The sequence below is a fragment of the Marmota flaviventris genome, chromosome 17 (assembly GCF_047511675.1).
Source record: "Marmota flaviventris isolate mMarFla1 chromosome 17, mMarFla1.hap1, whole genome shotgun sequence".
NCBI classification, from domain to species: domain Eukaryota; kingdom Metazoa; phylum Chordata; class Mammalia; order Rodentia; family Sciuridae; genus Marmota; species Marmota flaviventris.
This window is the reverse complement of record NC_092514.1, coordinates 44,214,579-44,232,962: the sequence shown is the minus strand read 5'-3', so window position 1 is coordinate 44,232,962 and position 18,384 is coordinate 44,214,579. Positions and strand designations below refer to the sequence as shown.

The following is an 18,384-nucleotide window of genomic DNA, read 5'->3' as shown; positions in this document are numbered from 1 at the left end:
AATTTAAGTTTTAAAATTTCCATTTTCAAAAATCTCTGAAGGCTAGTAAAATTTTTAAAGGAGAAGAGGCAGCAAAACAAGACAAAAGGCACTCACACATGCAAGTTCCTTCCTTCTTCCCTTTCACCCTCAGCATCCTTATTCTCTACTGCTCTCTCTTCTATCTTTTTGAAACCACCCCCTTTTTTAAAATACTTTTTTTTAAAGTTGTAAATGGACACAAATATTTGTATATGGTGCTGAGGATCGAACCCAGGGCCTCATACATGGTACGCAAGCATTCTACCACTGAGCCATAACCCAGTTTCCTGGGCCCCCCTTTTAATCTTCTACATATGGGAGAAAACATACCACCGTTGACTTTCTAAGTCTGGCTTATTTCATTTAGCATGATGTTCTCCTGTTCTATCCATTTACCTGCAAATGACACAATTTTGTTCCTCTTCATGGCTGCATTAAACTCCATCGTATATGCATAGCACATTTTTGCTAGCTACTCATCCGTTGAAGGGCACCCAGGCTGCTTTCATAACTTGGCTATTGTGAATCACACTACTGTAAACATAGTTATGCATGTATTACTATAGTATGCTGACTTTAGTTCTTTTGGATAAATACTGAGGAATGGCAGTACTGTGTCATCTTCAGATTCTGTTCACAACAGTTTAAAAACCATTCTTATCCATTCAGTCTCTTCACCCACTGTTCAGATGAGGAAAATCAATGGTGTGTGATATATTAAGTAGAATCCAATCTAAGCAATCCCTGTCCACTTGAGCTCTCTCCTCTGGAGAAATTTGCCAGGATCCTCCAGGCTAGTCCCCTATTCTCTCTAGTCTCAAACTTACATTGTAGACTTAGGGCCTGGCACAGAGGCAGTCAGGAAAGTGTGAACAAATCAGTCCAATTCAGCAGCTCCAGCAATACATCAACTCTTTCTGCAGACCTAGGAAATAAAAGTGCAGTGGAAGCCATGGATTCCCCCTACCGCTCTGATTAGTGCAAGCTCTGACCCAGATGCTGAATAAACATATTGGCCAGGTGATGCAGGTTCTCATTGTTGGGATACATTTTAGCGTAGGAAATAAACTGGCGATGGAGGCGGCTCAGTTCTGCCACCGTCAAAGTCCTAGTGAACCTTAGGTGCTCTGTAGTGCCTGCAAGTGTTGTTACTAAGTTCCCAGGCACAGCGCTCTTGTGTGCTTCCATCAGCCTGGCCAACACCTGGCTTGTGACTTGATCCAACTGGTGTAAAAAGCTGCCTGCGGGAGGCAAGGGGCTGGGATTGTGTAGACCGATGTGGCGGGGGAGCCTGGATCTCTGCCAGAGGTAATGCCTCTTCTAAGCCCACCACGGTAAACAAAGGTTGATCCTAACGGTTCTCGGAGGGTTGGGAGTCTCAAAGCGCAGTGTTAGAGCCTCAGTTTTGTTCGGGAGGGCAAAAGGCTCTGGACACATGCTCCACAGATTTCTCGGACTCCTGAATCATTGCAGCTCCAGTTCCCTAGGTACCTCACCCCTGCTCTTCCTTTTACTATGGAAGCCAGTTGGTGGAGAGCTCTGTTGCCTGCAGCCTCAGATTTCCCGCCCTCCTCAGCACGCTGCCGCCAACTCACACTGACTTCGGGCCGGTTCTTCTCCCCACCGGTCACCTGAGGTCCTCACACCAACTGGCCTTAAGCAATAAATCAGGCAAAGCAGTGTGCCCGCTTCCTGCGCTAAGCAATAGAGCTCGTAGCGGAAGCTTTGATGTAGTTAGGGGAGTCCACGATGAAGACGTTGTGGCAACTCTGGTGTCGGTCCACAGACGCCCACAGGGCCCGACGCAAAGCCTTCTCACCAGCAGAATCGCGGTACACTGTGGCGTCCTCAGCGCCTGGCACGGAACTGTCATTATTTTTAGTGGCTGAATTGTATCCCATTATATTTAACCAGTGCCCTATTGACATTTAGATTATTTCTGTTTTGTTGTTGCAATGAAATCTTTAAATTTATATTTGGGAATACTTTTATTATATAAAATACATAAATAGGATAAATTTCAATGTTGAAAGATAAGAGTATTTACAAAGTATTAGATATATCAAATTTCTCTTCAAAATTATTTCATTAATTTACATTCTCATCAACAGTATATGAAGCCAGGAGGAACCACATGCCAGCCCTTTTTTATACTTTTAATTTAGAGACAGGGTCTCGCTGAGTTGCCTAGCACCTTGTTATGTTGCTGAGGTTGGCTTTGAACTCTTGATCCTCCTGCCCCAGCCTCCCAAGTTGCTGGGATTATAGGCATGCACCATGGTGTCCAGTTCCTAGTCCTTTTATATTTTGAGACAGGACCTTGCTAATTTGCCAACGCTGGCCTGGAACTGGAGATCCTCCTGCCTCAGACTCCCAAATTGCTGGGACTACAGGTGTGCACTGTCCAATACTACTAGCCTGGGAACCAAGTTCTCTACACAAAACCCCTGTTTTCTATTTTTTGGTGTTTAACTATATGCTTGTTACTTGGATAATTTAAAACATGTGTTTGTATATGTGTGGCTATAATAAAAAAGCATAGTTAACATAATACCCTTAGAAATCACACCAATTAATTGTGTGGTGCTGCCAGATTATTTTGTATATGTGTGTTCACCTTCTGACAAACTATCATTTCTATTTAATTGAAGAGTAGCTTGAGATTTTAGGACAAGCTGGTTTAAAAAAAAATTACCATCTTATGACAGTTTCTACAACTTCAGATCTAATATGTTTGCATTAATTAAAATAATCTCATTTTTCTAATTGAATTAACTATAGGCAAATTGCATAAGCTCATATAAAATAAATGTATACTTAAAACAAGTTATTAATAACATGAGAAACAAAATTCTTGATTTAAAAAAATGTGTTGACTGATATTAATTTCAGAGACTGTTTCTTTTTAATTCACAGTTTAGTTTTATTAACTTTATTGAGATCTGTCAGAATATGTACTTGTAATAAATAGTTTTGCTTTTAAATATATTCATTTTTACATTGTAGAAAATGTATTACTGACTTTTAAACTTAGCTAAACAGCATTTTCAGTCTTTTCACCTTCTGTGGCTATCTTTTAAAAAAAATTATGCAGTCTTTTGATGCAGTTTCTTCACTGTTCTCAGCTTCCCCAAAATAGATACATCAGGTGCCTTTGTTACTATAACAGCAGCACCTCAAATAAATTAATTTAATTCTTGGTTTAACATTGTGTGATGTTTATCTATCTTTAGAAGTCTCTCACATACCTCATTTATCAAGGTTATACTTTGAAAAATCATTTTATAGTTTGATTAGTAGCAAAAGTTCAATGTGTAGAACATAGATACAGCGATAATGGACAGGAATGATGAGAGTAGTGTAATTCCATACTTCGTGGATGGATGAATGAAGTATGGTTTGATTAAAAGACATGTTTGCTTGAGTCTTAGGTCAGTACTTTAGAATTGTGAATAGTTCTTGCCTTCACATTGATTTCCTTTTTTTTTTTTTTGAGTGAACCCCCAGGGTTGCTCTTACCAAGTTTACACCCCCAAACTTTACTTTTTTTTTTTTTAATTTTGATTTAGGATTTCACTAAGTTGCTGAGTCTATCTTCCTGCCTCAGCCTCCAGAGTTGCTAAGTTTATAGGCATTTGCCACCATACCTGGCATCATATTAAATTCCTAGTAGAACTGCCATTAAAATGAGTGAAGGCCAAGACGCTAAAGAAATTAGTCCGGAACAAAGAAAAATTTTTGATAAATACATACCATATTTTTAGTATAAATAACCTATACATTTATTATTTTACAATATTAGTTTGTTAGGGCAGTTATAACAAAGTACCATAAAATAACATTTATTTTCTCATAATTGTATAAACTATAAATCTGGATCAAGGTGTCATAGAATTTTCTTCTTCTGAGGTGTAACTACAATGAAATAACAGAAGCAGTGCACTATATAAAGAGGAGAGGTTTATTTAGCTCACAGTTTTGGAGGTTCAAGGGCATGACACTTGCATCAGCTCATTTTCTGATGAAGTCCTAATAGTGAATGGTAGGTGTCAATGGTGGGAGTGTGTTGGAACAAGCAGTTACATCTTGAGCCAGGAAGCAGAGAGGGCTAGGAGCTCTATAGTGCCTTTCAAGGGCATTCCACCATGACCTAAGGACCTCCCTTTAGACCACACCATTTTCCAATACTACTAGCCTGGGAACCAAGTTCTCTACACAAGAACCTTTGAGGGGACACAAATATTCAGTGACCTAATTTTAATTTATATACCTCTTTAAAGACATTCTGACATTTTGAGCTACTAGCATGTAGGGCATCATTTAAAATTTTTGAGGGGATACAATTCAACTATAATAGAGTAATATATTCTTTTTTCTTTCTTTCCTTTTTTTTTTTTTTTTTTTTAGTATGTGGATTGAACCCAAGGGCACTTTACCACTGTGCTGCATCTCCAACACTTTTTAATTTTTTTTTTTTTTAAATTTTGAGATAGGGTCTTACTTAGTTGCTGTCCTTAAATTTGGGATCTCCTGCCTTAGTCTCTTGAGTCACTACAATTACAGGTATGTGCCATTATGCGTGACTAGGAATACATTTTTTAGTTAAAACTTTTCTGGGGCCTAAGTTTTTATTTTTAAGCTAATATGGCAGTGTTTGCTGTGCTAAGTAAATAAAAGTTGAAATTCCTGAAGGTGATTTGGGGCCTTTTCTATTGACTTACCATGAATATAACTTTCTTGAAAAATATAGCCCATGTGTATATGAAAAAAAAATTTAGGGGCCATTCTTTTTTATAGGAAGTTCATATTAAGTATGAGAGTAAGACCACACTGATGAAAACAGTATATCTTTTGGTGGAACAATTTTAGGTGTACATATTTTTTAGTTTCTATTATGTCTGGAGTCTTCTCCATAAATCCTATGATAATCTGCTTATTTAATGTGTTATACAGATTTACAATTCTGTGACATTTGTTGATGTATGTTGCTATTGGTAAGTACAATTAGCTAACATTTTTCTTAATATCAGATTTTCCCCAAATATGACTACCTGAATTTGTTTTGATATCATCTATTCTATCTTCCACCATTTTAGCATAAGCTGGGCATAAGATGCATACCTTTAAATCCAGCAACTCACAGGCTGAGGCAGGAGGATTGCAAATTCAAGGCTAGCCTCAGCAATTTAGTGAGATACTGTCTCCAAACAAAAAAAATAAATAAATAAAAAGGGCGGCGGGGGTGGGGGGGGGTGGGGGCGGGTAAGGTCAGTGGTAAAGTGCTCCTGAGTTTAATCCCAAGTACTAAAACAAACAAATATACATGAATATTTCTGATTTAAACTTCATATTATTAGGGTATTGTTTATTAGTATTAGTATGTGATAGTTATTTTCTGCCTACTAGAAATATCAAATTTATATGACCGTGTCCATAAAATACAGGAAAAAAAAGATTGTTGCTTAAAAGTGTGTTTTATTTTTAAAGTAGAATTGATTTGTCTGGTAGATAATACCAAAAACAAGAAACCTTCTCACTATGGAAAAATTTACTATTCAGAGTAAAAGCATTCTTATACTATTATCAGGACTATTTGATTTTTGTTTTTGTGTGTCTACCCTATAGCCCCTAGGGATTAAATCTAGGACTTCATGCATGCTAGGCAAGGACTCTAGACTTACTACCAGTTCTCTCATTTCTTAAAATGATCAAATTAAGATCACATCAAGATACTAGTCTACACTCACCAGAATTGCTAAAACTAAAAATGACCAACAATACCAAATACTGGTGAATATGTGGAACAACCAGTATTCTCAAGCATATACAAATGGTACAGTCAATTTGGAAAAGGGTCTGGCAGTTTCTTTTTCTTTTCTTTTCTCTGCTTTCCCTCCCCTCCCTTTCTCCCTTCCCCCTCTCCCTCTCTCCCTCCTTCCCTTCCTTCCTTCCTTCCTTCATGGGGATCAAACCCAGGGGCACTTAACCATGGAGCCATATCCCCAGTCCTTTTTAATTTTTTATTTAGAGACGGGGTCTCGCCAAGTTACTTTAGGGACTTGCTAAGTTGCTGAAGTTCATTTTTTTCATTGCTGAATAGTTTTCCATTTCACTAATATATTACAGTTTATTCTCCCGTGGGACCTGTGGGCTGTATTCAGTTTTTTGCTATGATGAATAAAGTTGCTATAAACATTCCTGTATGACTCATTTTGTAGAAATGTTTTCATTTCTTTGGGTAAACATCTAGAAGTGGAATTGCTGAGTCACAGACTAGGTGTATATTTCATTTTATAAGAAATTGCCAGAGAGGCTGAGGCAGAAGGATTGCAAATCCTATGTACGTATGTATGTATGTATGAATGTGGTAATGGGTGTCAAACCCAAGGCCTCATGCATGCTAGGCAAGTGCTCTACTGCTGAGCTACATACCTAGCCCTATATGAATCTATTCATATAAAAATTCAGAAAGAGACACAACTAACCAATGGTGGAAAAAATGAGAAAAGTGGGAGACTGGTAGAGAGGATTGAGTGGAAATGAGTTTGGGGAATGCTGTAGAATAATCATATCATGTATCTTGGTAGAGTATCTTTGAATTTCATAGGTATATGCATTTATCAAAATTTGGTGAATGTAAAAAAATGGTAAGTGTACATATGAGAGCTGTATATTTTTATATGTATAAATTTTACTAATGTAAACAAATACTGAATTCTAGTTAGTGATATACGTACTGAAGTATGTACTTTGGAGAAAGTATACTGACATCAGTAAGTTGCTTTAACATGCGTGGAAAATAAGATGTATTGATAGATTAATGGATAGATGTATAGCAAAGTATTAATGACAGAATCTGTGATGGATAAATGAATATTCACTGTAAAGTTATTTTAACTTTTCTGTACATTTGAATATTTTCATGATAGAGTACTGAGAAGGGGGAAATTGCATTTGATACCCTCAAAAGCAGTTCCTTCCTTATTTACTCCATGAAGAGAAGCAAGAAGCAAAGTAAGCTTTTGAAGAAAAGCAAAATAACTTCTGAAAGTTAAGTCACTTACTTATTATGTTTTTGGTGGAATGTAAGTTCCACCAAACATGATGATACAACTAACATGAATCACTAGGTGGTTTCTTTATATTACATCTTTTTGTTATGTTAACATTATATATATCATTGGGAAGTTAGTTTGTTTAATATTAATTCATCATTTAAAATTGTGTTTGCTTTAGGAAATCTTAAAAGTGGGATAAATTATCATTCTTTTTCTTTTGGACTGGGTGTTGAACCCAAGAGCACTTTACCACTGAGCTACATCCTCAGCCCTCTTTATTTTTTATTTTGAGACAGGGTTTCGCTAAGTTGCTTAGGGCCTCAGTAGGTTGCTGAGGCTGGCCTTGAACCTGTGATCCTCCTGCCTCAACATCTTGAATTGCTAGGATTACAGGTATGTGCAATCTGGTCCAGCTGTCATTATTTTCTATATCAGAAATTCTTCCTCCTACCTCTGTTCTGCAAATTTACTTGAGGTTCTATTATAATTTATAACAATCAGGTATTTAAAAGACCAGTTGTAGCCAGGTGCAGTGTGCACACTTATAATCCCAACAATTTGGGAGACTGAGGCAGGAGGATCTTAAATTTGAGGCCAGTCTCAGCAATTTAGCAAGACCTTGTCTCAAAACAAAAAATTAAAAGGAGTGGGGATGTACCCACATACACCTTGATTTAATTCCTGGGACCTCCCCCCATCAAAAAAAAAAAAAGAGAGAGAGAAAGACCATAAGCCCTGTGTGAATAAGATAGACAAATAAATCACACTTCCTTTACAGTGATTTATTTAAATTATGGTGAATGCAGTTGGTTTTGTGCACATGTACAGACTAAAAAGCAGTAATCTACAATCTGCTATAGACTTTGCCTGAATTTAGCCTTCCTTAGCCTTATTTGAATAATTTATAGAGGGCAAGAAGGAAAATGGAAGGTAATTATAAATTCTTCATAAATTTTGATTGATTTGATATTAGTTCTCAATATTTCTCAGTTGTTTATTCTTAACTCTAAATCCCATCCAAAACACATGAACAGGAATTAAAGGTTTCTAGGTTTACAGAGAAGAATCCGAGAACAAAATGACTACTACAAGGTCATAGCATAAATTAAATAGCATGGAATTTGTTTGGCATTATTGACTCCTCACATATCAGTTTTTCTTCCTGAGTTACTCCTTTCCCTATGCTTCATAGTTGAATGTATTTGATTCAATTCACTGAATATGCACTCCTTTAACAAAGTATCATTTTTACTTATTTTCTATACTCAAGAATCAAGATGCACATGTAATTTGTATTATCAGGGTAATTATCCCAGGCATGGTGGCACATGCCTGTAATCCCAGCAATTGGGGAGGATCATGTATTCGAGGTCAGCCTCAATAATTTAGCAAGACCCTGTCTCAAAATAAAAAACAAAAAATTTAAAAATGGATTGTGGGTGTGGCTCAGTGGCAAGGCACTTCTGGCGCAAATCCCTAGTCCAGGGAACAGAGAAAAAAAGAGTAATTACCATTGTCTCTATAAAAGGCAGTTAAAGCTGGGGTTGTGGCTCAGCCGTAGAGCGCTAGCCTAGCACATGCCAGGCGCATGGTTCGGTCCTCAGCACTACATAAAAATAAAAAATAAATAAAAATAAAGTGTGTGTGTGTGTTTTTTTTAAGGCAGTTAAATCCATAAAAATCCAGTTTAAAAAATGGGAAGCGGGGGCGGGGAGAGTGCCTCAGTACATGTTTTTCAATATTAGAGGTAACAATGACACGGTCTGCTTTTCTCAGAAATTCACCAGAAAGAAAAATGGAGGAAAATAAATGCAACATTATTGTTATCTTCAATAAGACTAATGCCAGCTAGGGCTGGGGTTGTGGCTCAGTGGTAGATGCTTGCCTAATACATGTGAGGCACTGGGCTTGATCCCCAGCACCACATTAAAAAAACTAGCATTATGTCCATCTACAACTAAAAAAAAGAGCAACACCAAATTGCAAAATTGAGTAAGGGCTGCCAAAGAAAACAAAGGCCAAATAGGTATGTAGAAGTGAGACAGAATGCCTACATCTGCAGATCTCACTAAAAGCTAATAGGGTGTATTCTCCAAATAAGGTGCTATGATTTCAGAACTATTCCGAGACTACTAGCAGGTGCTTCTTATTAGCTAGTTTGGTACTAAGGAGAATGTAGAGAGAAACAGCTGAATGAGGAACTGGATATATACCATATTTAAAAAAGCATTGTGAGGGCTGCGGTTGTAGCTTAGTGGTATAGCACTTGCCTAGCATATGTGAGGCCTGGGTTGAAATCTCAGCACCACATATAAATAAATAAATAAATAAATGTCCCTTGACAACTTAAAAAAAAAAAAAGGCATTGTGAGGAAAGAAACCCTTCACTGGAAACAGCTTTGTAGTTGCCAATATCTGTTGGCTGGGAGAACCCAAGAAGAAAATAACTCTTACACACAACCTTGGGTCCTAAGGAACTTCATTGTGAACTAGGAAGAATTCTTTCTTGCCCCAAGCACAAATCTGGTGATTTCTTTCATGAATCTCTTATAAATAGCTGGTCCAGGAAGAACAGATGATTAATTATTATAAAGGAAACAGCAAGAGATTTATATAAAAATAGTTGAAAACATCAAAATGAAAATAAAAGGCAATTGAAAATGAAAAACAACTGATGCAAGTTATAATAAAACATAGTCTTGAATAATAACAAACTCAACTGTGTAAATGGTTTGTTAAAACTAAAACACATAGATCAAGAAAGATTTGGTACAGAAGACAAAGTGTTAGATAATAGAGCTCATGAAATAAACGGGGAGAAAAATCAAATTGCCAGTGAAATAAATGGCATATTAGAAATGCAAAAGAAGAAGAGACCCTTCTGAAAAACATAGTAAGGGACATGGGAAAACAGAAAAAAATAAGTAAAATGAAATTGAAATTAACTGTTTAAAAGGTCTAGAGGACCAATGTTAGATGTGGAATATGGATGAAGCAGAATAATTATTCTTGAAGAATAAAACTCCATAGAATATAATACTCAAAGATATTTCTCAAGAAAACTATTCAGAAACAAAGGCAGACCTGAATCTGTAGATTGAGTGGCTACATCATGAACCAGAAAATTTTATGTAGAACAGTTATCTCAAGGTAAAACCTAGTAATGTTATTGGAAAATTGCAAAAGATATGAAGGGGAGAAAAATTCAGATTAACTTCAGAATTCTCCTCAGAATAAGTCCAGTGCCAGAAGTCAGTAAAACAAAATCTATCAAGTCCTTGAGGACAGAAAATGTTTCCAAGAAAATTTATATCTAACCAAACTATAGTTCAGGTAAAAAGGCAGTAGAGGTTTTTAAACATGAAAGAACTCAGCAAATGTGATTTCTTTGATATCTTCTTAAGAAATTAGTAGAATATACATTCCTGCTAACCAAATGCTAAGGAAAATATAGTAAAACACCTGGTGTAAACATAGAATCCATAGGATTAATGCAGGGTTTACTATTTCAGAACAGAATTTGCCTGGGCAGTTTAGTCAAGAACCTGTCTCAAAATAAAATAATACAGTTTTTAAAAAGGCTGGGTAGAGTGTCCCTGGGTTCAGTTCCCAGTACCCGCCCACCCCCCAAAAAAAGCTTCCTAAGGTTATGCTGACAGCAACAGGAGAGAATGAGATTTCTGCTGAGAACCCCAAACCCAGAACTGTAGCAACTAGTCATTTAGAAGGCATTATTTAGATTTAGAAAAGCTAATAAAAAGAACCTGTGATGTGTGGGCATTACAATCAGTTGGCTCCAGGTGGCATTCCTGGAGCTCTACAAAGAGGCTGCTCTACAAAGAATAAAAACAGCTTAAAGAGGAAAAAAAATTAGCCCTGATTTTAACTCCATTTAGTCCACTAAGGAAAAGAATACTAAGTCAGGTGGGGAATTTGCTTTCTTTATTTTTAGTTTAATGTGTTATTTTAGATTTAGAATCCATATGATTAACTGTGGTGGAGGGAGGATAATCAAATATTCAACATTTAAGTGCTATCATCCTAGCAAGGACATACTGAGTAGATAGCATCATTCTCATATGTGGGTTGAGATGAAGCTGCTCCAGACGAGTCTCTTTCAAAGTTAATTGATGGAAACTTCCCACCTTCAGGAATTTTTATTACCTTAGCAATGCTATGCCAAGACTGCTGAGACACAGCTGTGGGTGCTGTGCAGCCGCCCACATCCCAGTGTCAGGAAGGATGTGCTTTTAAACCTCTAATTTATCTAATAATGTCTTTAGTGATTTGTGTAGGTTTGGCATTGTGATGAAAATGCTTCCTGGCTTGGCTTATAACAAGAATTCAGTTTTCAATCTTAAAATGTACATTGTTTTATTAAGTTTTGCAATTTTGTATTGGTTCTTTTTAGTTACACATGACGGTTGACTCCATTATGATACAATTATGCATGGAATAAATTTTATTCTAATCAGGACCCCATTCTTGTGGGTGCACACCATGGTGGGATTCACATACGTATTTTCATATATGTACATAGGAAAATTATGTTAGATTCATTCTCCTGTCTTTCCTTGTACATTGTTAATATGCATATGAAAGAGATTTATGAGTCCACTTAGAAAATAACCTAAAGAAACCTATCAAGAAAGATCTATCAAAATACTACCCTTTTTTAAAAAAAAAAAATACCATCCTGTCCATCTAACAGAATTTATCCACCCATGGTATTTGAGAATGAATACAAATTAAATGTTTTTATGCCATAATAATTGATTTATCTCTTGTGGTTCCTGTTTTATAAAAAGATAATAACATACAGTGCTAAAAGAGAGCCAGTGTTCATAATAAATTATAATTTGACTCCTTTCCTTTTCTCTAATGGAAAATATTAATTGATTGGACTGATGCCAGCCTGTACAGTAGAGATGAAATAATGAGCTATTGTAAATAAATGTTTATAAGAGATAAGAAATAATACTCTTGCTTAACAAAGTTTCATAACCAGTGAGTAACAATATTATTTTATTTTAAATTAATGGTGTAGTCATGTCTTTTTTAAAAAAATAAATAAATGTGGGCTGGGGGTAAGGCTTAGTGGTGAATGCTTGCCTCTCATGAATGAAGCCCTGGGTTTGATCCCAGCAGGGGATTGAAGCATTCTTCTCTAATGAATTCATTTAAAAGATTGATTACATTTATCAACATAAATTTCATTCAGGTTTTAAGAAAACATATAGTACAGGGGGCTGGGAATGTGGCTCAGTGGTAGAGCACCTGCCTCATATGTGTGGGTTCAGTCCCTAGGGCACCCCCTGCCAATATATCTGACGTAAAGGTAGATTATTCCTATATTACTTACAGAAAGAATACTGTTTCCTTTCTACTGAAGTATGTGACAACATGTGTTTGGATCTGAAGTATGTTTTGTGTGTGCATTTATTTTATTTTCAATCAGCATCTCAGAATGTTACCGAGGCTGGTCTTGAGCTCCTGGTCTTAAGAGATCCTTTTGCTTCAGTTTCACAAGTAGCTGGGACTACAGGTCTGTGTCATTGCCTGGTTAGTCTATACTTTCATCTGCCTTTTTCCCATCTTTGAAATTAAAAACCTTATTTGGCATTGAATCCCACCATTATGTATAATTACAATGCACCAATAAAAAACAGCAGGAAAAGAACCCTTATTTGGTAGAGAATTATAAAAGAATTTTAGACCTGGTATAGACTTTATAGAGTTATTTTATTCCAATTGTTTTTTCCTTTTTCTTTTTCTTTTTTGTAGTGGGAATTGAACTTAGGGTACTCTACCACTGAGTTACATCCCCAGAACCCAGACTATTTACTTTATTTTAAGACAGGGTCCCACTAAGTTGTCCATTCCAGCCTTAATCTTGGGATCCTCCTGCCTTAGCCTCCAGAGTTGCTGTGGTTTTTAGGAGTAGGCCATTGCACCTGGCTTTATTCCATTTTCTTAATTTTCCAAAATTTTTAGGTCTCTCTCAGTATGTAACTAACTGTATGTGTTCAGGCTCCAAAGTTAATAATGATCTTTGTTTGTTTGTTTATTGTAGTCTTGAGCTCAAATCCCTCAGCCCTTTGTTTTTTAATCTTTATAGGAACATGGAGAAATTACTGTACAAGTTAATTTCTGAGTATCTGAGATATCTATGTATATGTAATAGTCTTTTGTATCTATATGTATCAAGGATCCAGATATAATAATTAACTCTAGCAAGTACTATAGGAGAAGAAAATGCCAACGTTTCTCCTATGATTTGGTCCTACTGTGAAACCTAAAGACATCAATATTCATCTAGACTATAAGGAATGAACATCTTCAGTACTAAAACTTTGCTTCTGTATTCCAATCCAATACTTCTGAGTTGTTTCAGTGCTGGGAATTGAGCCCAGGGTTTCACACATAAGCACACATTCTATTCCTGAGCTACATACACCCTAGCCTTAATTCTGATAATTATTTGGGTAATTCCCACAATGATTTAATATCTGTCTCCTTAAATACTGCTCCAGATACTGAAACAAATTAATATAATTGTATAAACGTTGTTGATGGTCATTAGGATGCAGTGTATAATTCTAAATCTTTCACTACATACATTTTGGGCTTTAGCTAGTTTTTTCATTTTGGGGTGCTAGGGATCCAACCCAGGGCCTTATACATATTAAGCATGCATTCTACCACTGAACTATATTCCAAGACACTATTTTTGAAATAGAATTAAAACAGTAAGACTGACCTACCCAGATAAATATTTGGAGGATAAAGATGTCAGCCAATGTGAGCTGCAGGAAAGAGCAATGAGATCATTCTTGAATCCTGGTTTTGTGGTATTTGTCAGTCTGTCTGAAGGATATTTCTGCCATTCCTTATTTACTGAGTTCAGTTTATGATGATTTATTAGAGCCTAGATTTCTGATTTATAGTATACAACATTGAGAAAGTTAGTACACACAGAATTCAAATGTGCACTCATACATTCATTAATATAAGTAGCTTTAATAAACTTTAATATTTTACTTAGGTGTTTAAACTTATGGGACCCTTAATGATTTTTCAACATTGTTCAAAAGATATGTATGTGTATAGCTTGTGTATGATTTAGAGACAGAATGGATAATGATTTTTATTTTAATCTATGAATATGTAAAATCTGTACTTTGAAACAAAGTAACAAACTGATTTGTATGAAAACATTTCCTTTTATTCATAAGATGTGAATCGCTAGAGGTAAGAAAGGGGAAAGCACTTAAAAATATATGTTGGTGTATAAAAAAAGCAAAGCATTATTCTTGGACTATATTTGAGAGTCCTAACAAAATTAATGTGAATTTAGAATATCAGTCTACCCAAAGAACACACTGCAAAAGTGAAAAAAAATTTAATCATACTAAATGAACATCAGTAGTACTTGCAATACAGTAACATTTGTAAGCCTAGTTCTAGTTCTCCCACTACCATGAGTTTTTGGCCCTCTCTTGACTTTTCTTATGCTTATTATTTTTGCCAAACTTTAAAACCTCCAATATAAGGATCTTTCAAGGATTTTAAGAAAAGTTTTTAAAGAAAGCATTTCTGGTTAATTCTCTTAAAGTGGCAAGCATTAATGATAAGCTTTTATTTGAGGTGTATCAAATATTCTCTGATGTGACTGTGTTTTAAAAATATATTTGCAATTCTGATTTTTCAGAAATAATTTTCAATTCAGAGTCAAAACTATGAGGAGTTATTCTCACTAACTAGTTTTTTGACATGTAGGAATTGCTGATGTGGGTGAAGTGTCTAGCTTGATGTTTTATATCTAGCTATTAGTCATCTAATCCTCCTCCCTATTTTACTGAAAATATTTTCATTCTGTCTGACAAAAAGTAAAAAATTACATTAACTGTGACTAAAAATGTACTGCAAATGACATATTAATGAGACTAATGGTTCTTGCCTTATTCTCTAAAGTTTTTCATATTTTTACCTTTGGTGAACCTATATCCAGATAGCTTAATTATACAAAAGGTATCATTTTCTTTGGGAACTTTAGGGAACAAAGATTACAATAAATGTTATCAGATCATTTGTTAATATAAAATTAAAAACAAAAGAACCAATTAAATGTCCTAACTATAAACTAAAAGTTCACTTTGGACATGTCCCAGATAGTTCTCCTATCAATGGGAGTAAAAGCATTACAGAAATATTAAGTTGAGCAATGCTCATGAAGAACTTAGATCCGTGAAGGAAAATTTTGACTCCAAAAAAAATTCATTTAACTTAGCATAAAAAGAAAACTGGTTACACTGTTTGTAAACCATTTGGATTTTAAAAGGATTTCATCAGTTTGTTTCATAATTGTTTCCATCATAATTAGGATTCAGAATACATACTTAACCCCCACATCTGGAGCAATACGTAGCTAGCCTTATCTCATTCACCTTATTCTACTTCCTCTAAAAAAATGCTAGACACACACACACACACACACACATGTCACAATTCATGCATTGATTTCATTATTTACTAAGGATCATAACCTCTTAATTTAAAAAATACTGATGGGGCCGGGCATAGTGGCACCTATAATTCCAGCTACTTGGGAGGCTGAGGCAGGAGGGCAACTTAGTGAGATCCTGTCTCAAAACTAAAAACAGAAAAAGAAAAAAGAAAAAGAATTACTGGTGATTGATATAGAGAATTTTCTATCCCCCGCTGCCCCGGGATTTGGAATGTAAGTATTGCCATTTTATTGTTTCTGAATCACTAACTGCATTGGTCTCACCTAGACCTGTTATAAAAAATGGCACTAGCTCCAAAATGTTGTTCATAATCATCTTGTTCAGAGACTAAACATTCTGCCCTAGATTTTGTGCCCAAGTACTCCCACCTACAATTCTTTAATTACATTTAGACCACAGTGATTTACAACTCAAGTCCTGTTCTTTCATTTTCAATTTAGAGTTCATGGTCCAACATTCTAACCATATCCTTAAAATAGATACTACCCGGCATGGGAACAGAGAAAAAGTCATACCGTCAGAAAAACTGATTTATGCCATGCCGAGTGCAGTGGCGCATCTGTAATCCCAGTGGCTCAAGAGGCTGAGGCAGGAGGATTGCAAATTCAAAACTAGCTTCAGCAACTTAGTGAGCCCTAAGCAACTCAGTGAGACCCTGTCTCTAAATAAAATACAAAAAGGGGCTGAGGATGTGGCTCAGTGGTCAAGCGCCCCTTGGTTCAATCCCCAGTACCAAAAAAAAAAAAAAAAGAAAGAAAGAAAAAGAAAAACTGATTTGTTTAAAAATTATTCCAAATCCCAACAATTTCTTAGCACAGATAGTCTACTGCTCTAATTAGACTATTTCATGTCTACCTCCTCTTAATCTCTTCTTTTCTTCCACACGCTTTCTAGAAACCCACCACTTGGTTGTTAATCTAACCTAATGGTCCTCAAAGTATGGCTCTCAGACCAGCAGCATGAATATCACCTAGAAACTTGTTAGAAATGAAAATTATCAGGTCCTATTGCCTACTGAGTCAGAGACTTTGTGGATAGGGCCCAGCGATCTGTGTTTTAACAAGCCCTGCAGATAATTCTGATGCATGAAAATGTTGAGAATGAATTCAGCCACATTCTTCATTGAGAAGGGTTCTTTTGTTGATATATATTCTGAACAATAGAACAGTGCCTGCCACAAAACAAGCCCCAGTAAGTATTTTTTTTTGAATCAAACATTAGATTAGTACCTCCTTTTCCTGCTGACAAATCTAGAAACCTATCTGCATCTGTATTGATTTTCTTCCCTCTTTTTCCAACTAAGGAAATGTGCCTCATTCTGTCAAAGGACAATATTTTCATATATAGATTGAATCTCATTCCTTCTTGCCTTTTCAAGAAATTTGCTCATTTGATCATCCCCTCTTTCCTGCATTATCACTTTTCTCTTTTTGAGTATGTTTGTTACTTTTTGGGGGGTGGTTACTGGGGATTAAACCCAATGGTGCTTTACCCTGAGATGCTGGCATTACAGGTGTATGCCATCACACCTGACTCTGTTTTTCTCTTTTGGATCATTTCATTTCATACATAGTCAGACTCTACACTGTGCTAAAACAACAAGAGCAACAACCTTTCCCTGTCTTACATGTTCTTTATCAGTTACTACCCCATATATCGTTTCCCCTCTCTGCCAAACCTCCTTATGTCCTACCACAAATCAATTCATTCTAGTTTGATTTTCACCTCTCCTATTCAATGATTTTTTTTTTTTTTTTGACAAAGCCAATGGATCTGGGGGCAGGAAAGAGTGCTGGGGATTGAATCCAGGTGGGCTTTACCACTGAGCTACATCCCTAGCCCTTGTTATTGTGAGACAGGATCTCACCAAGTTGCTGAGGCTGGCCTTGAACTTTTACTCCTCCTGCTGAAGCCTCCCAAATTGCTGGGATTACAGGCAAGCAGTACCACCTCCAGTTTAAGCCAATGATTTTTATAAAAAGCACCAGTGAGCCAGGCATAATAGCCTGTAATCCTAATGACTTGGGAGGCTGAGGCAGGATGATTGCAAGTATGAGGCCAGGCTAGACAACTTAGCGAGATCCTATCTCAAAAATAAAAAGGCTAGGAGTGTGTGGCTTGGTGGCAGAGTACTCCTGTGTGCAATCCCCAGTGTAAATTCAGCTGGGCACAATGACACATGCCTATAATCCCAGTGACTTGGGGTATCAAAAGTTCAAGGCTAACTTAGCAAGACCCTGTCTCAAAATAAAAAATAAAAGGGCTGGGGATGTGGCTAAGTTCCCCTTGGTTTAATTGCCTGTACTGCCCGCCCCCCATACAAGTGTACAATTCCATGGTTTCAATATATCCATAGTTGTTCAGTCATCATTGTAATCTGTTTTAGAAAATGTTCACCACTCTAGAAAGAAATACCTCATGCAGTAGTACTAAGTAGTAGTAAGTCCCCATGCTTGCTCTCCCTCACTCCTGCCTACCAGCCCTAAGGTATTGCTACTATTTCTTTAGATTTTTCTATTTTGGATTTTTCATGTAAGTAAAATCCTACAATATATAGCTTTTCTCATAATGTTTTCAATTTTCATCCATATATTGGAAAGACATCATATAAGTGCTCCATTCCTTTTCATGGATGAATAATATTCTATTGTATGAATATACTGCATTTCATTTATCCAAAATCAGTTGATGGACTGATGTTTTTTTAAAAAATCACTGGCTGCAGCTGAGGTGGTGGTGCACTTGGTTGCTTCTGCTTTTCAGCTATTATGAATAAT

General features: G+C 36.2%; 2 protein-coding genes and 1 pseudogene across 8 annotated transcripts in view; 1 reads left to right on the top strand and 2 right to left on the bottom strand.

Annotated features, from left to right (window-relative positions):
* Nucleotides 1–18,384, bottom strand: part of Trim37 (tripartite motif containing 37) — a 260,965-nt gene that overhangs the window by 102,120 nt on the left and 140,461 nt on the right. The gene's annotated exons all lie outside the window — the stretch shown is intronic.
* Nucleotides 1–18,384, top strand: part of Ppm1e (protein phosphatase, Mg2+/Mn2+ dependent 1E) — a 143,469-nt gene that overhangs the window by 100,808 nt on the left and 24,277 nt on the right. The gene's annotated exons all lie outside the window — the stretch shown is intronic.
* On the bottom strand, nucleotides 997–1,922 carry LOC114104235 (protein KTI12 homolog; annotated as a pseudogene).